Consider the following 2920-nt stretch of genomic DNA (forward strand, 5'->3'; position numbering starts at 1 on the left):
AGTGAAAAGTGTGAAAAGGACAAATTCTTTGGGGAGGGGCTTTTTAGGGCCATGCCCAGGACATATGGAAATTCCCATGCTAGGGGCTGAATCACAGCTGCTGCTGCTGGCCTACACCACAGCTACAGCCACACCAGATCTGAGTCATGTCTGTGACCTGCACTGCAGCTCACAGCAATGCTGGATCCTTAACGCACTGATTGAGGCCAGGGATGGAATCTGTGTCCTCACAGATACTCGTTGGATTCATTACCAATGAGCCACAATGGGAAGGAAAATTCTAGGTGATAAGGATTTGATATTATTGCACAATTTCAAGAGATGCCAGAAATCATGCCATTGCTGTGTCAAGAGATGCACATTCAAGAAAAATGGCAATAGGAAGATGGACCACTCAAGCTTCATGATATGTAATTTTAAGAGAAGTTAGTAACTACAGTATAAGACGATACTTACAGATTTAAAGCTTGCCTAAGCCACTCCTAAAACTTGGGGGCCTTGAGCAAAAGAGAATCTAATAGATTAAACCCTGAAGTACCAGCAATTGTCATTCCAATAATTTCCAGATTTATTTCTCAATGTCCACCCCTGCCTAACTGGCTATCCCACAGTAGCAAAATCTACTGCTACAGTCAGATCTGTAAAGTCAGCATTTCCTAACTCCTAATTTAGCAGGGAAGCCTAAAACATAAATTTTTCTTCAAACTAAAGTGTTTTATGATCAAACTGAGGAAGTGAACTTGGGGTAGCAAAGTGCATTAATGTATTGTTCATGTAGAGTATATATCATTGAATTTGTGAAAAACATAAAGACCCTTGGACATAAAAAATGGAAATTTTGGTGTGGTTTAAAAAAAAAAAATCATGGCCCTGTCACTACCTAGTAATCCTTTCTACTTAATCAGTTAGGGAGGCAGGTTTTAGAGTCTGATCTCCTGGGATCAAATCCAAGCTATACCACATTAGTAAGTTAATCACACAGCCTGTTTCCCGAGAACAAGGATACCTACATTTTACAGCCTAGGTTTTTGAAGAATACATTTAAGATACATTTAAGATAAGCACAGCACCTGGTGAGTATTAAGGTCACAATACATGTCACGTGCACCTTTCCAAGTCTCAGGGCTTTGGGTTTTTGTTACGTAAAAATGAGGGGTCCCCACTAAATTATCTCAAAAGTCCCATTCCTGCTTTACCAGTCTATAAGTCTACATGATCAGGATGGGTTTCTTAGGAGGAAGTGAAATGGGAGGATGTAGACAAAACAGTCTAATATCCAAGTCAGCAAAAGAAAATTCATCAGAAAGCTAGCAGATTAATCACTACCTGCCTCTTCCCTCTCCCATTGGTAAAGAAAGACACTGGCTTTAGGGAGTTTTGTGAGGGAATGTATCGAAGTCAAAGGGTCAGGTTATTTATCCTGTAAATAAAGAATAAGAAGAGGAGTTCCCGTCGTGGCGCAGTGGTTAACGAATCTGACTAGGAACCATGAGGTTGCAGGTTCGGTCCCTGCCCTTGCTCAGTGGGTTGACGATCCGGCGTTGCCGTGAGCTGCGGTGTAGGTTGCAGACGCGGCTCGGATCCCGCGTTGCTGTGGCCCTGGCGTAGGCCGGTGGCTACAGCTCCGATTCAACCCCTAGCCTGGGAACCTCCATATGCCGCGGGAGCAGCCCAAGAAATACCAACAACAACAACAAAAAAAACAAAACCAAAAAAAAAAAGAGTAAGAAGAGATGCTCTTTTCTCAAAACCGAAGGATGTGAGGGTTAATCTTGCAGTAATTTATAGGTCGAATCTGTTGATCTGGCTGTTTAGATCCAGTGCTTTGAGTAGAATAACAGTCCCACTCAAAGAAACCCAGGAAAACTCCCTTGATTAGTCTCGCCTTAAAGGGACAGATGGCACCTCTGCACTCATCAGAGTAATTTGCATGTCAACGGAGACAGAAAGTGGGGTTAGGCTGGTGGTCAGCTGGGCCAGACGACCACCGACTCCCAATACTCACCCTGGCTTTGCTTTACTGCCCCACTTGGGATGAACCCTCCTAGAGCATCCCGGGCTCTGGTGGGGTATCCTACTCTTCCTCTTACCGATTCACTGTCCCACCTGCACCCTCCCTTCCTCATCCACTTCTCACCACGCCGCCTCTCTCACGTCCCTTCCTCTCACCCTCTTTCCATTTCTCTGGACCCTCCCAAGCTCCCACCCTCTCGAATTTTCTTCTCCATCGTTCTCTACTTCTCATTTCCGACGGTCGTATCTCCCCTCTTTTTACCACCCCCCTTATACGCTACTCTCCCGCGCTCACCTTGCTCTAAAAGACTTCAGCTTACCGGCCCACGCAGGACTGAAGGCTCGGGTGGGAGCTGCGCAGAGGCCCCGCCCAACGCACGCGGACGTCCAGAGTCTTCAGACCCCTGAAGGCGCATCCCGAGAGCGATTGGTCCCCAGCGTGCGCTTCCCAGGACTGACAGCTCTTCCCACCCAACTCGAACGTGTCCGGCAGTCTTGTGCCGGTCTACTGCCTGCCAGGGTCCTGAGCTGGCTCGTTGTTGCTTCGTCCAGCCTTTCGGTGTGTTCAGCTGGTGGTGGTTTTAGGATCACCTGGTTTCCTTGCTAGGAGAGCTGCGTTCAGATATGCTTTAAATAGGAGACTGAGTCGAAATTAGAAAGCCTGCCCTTCCTCTCCAAATTTTCTCCTTTTTCATGTGTGTTGGACCAAGTTTAAGCAAGTCCAGCAAACTGATACATATACGTGAATAATAATAGTAGCTAATACTCCAGACTTACAGTGCCACAGCTACGGTTACAGATGCTTTATAAGAAATTGCTCATTTCTCTGTAAGGTAGATGTATATTGTCTCAGTTGTACAAATGAGGAAAATTAAATTACAGAGAGGTTAAATATCTTGCTTGTGAT

This window comes from Phacochoerus africanus, chromosome 2 (assembly GCF_016906955.1).
Source record: "Phacochoerus africanus isolate WHEZ1 chromosome 2, ROS_Pafr_v1, whole genome shotgun sequence".
In the NCBI taxonomy this organism is placed as follows: Eukaryota; Metazoa; Chordata; class Mammalia; order Artiodactyla; family Suidae; genus Phacochoerus; species Phacochoerus africanus.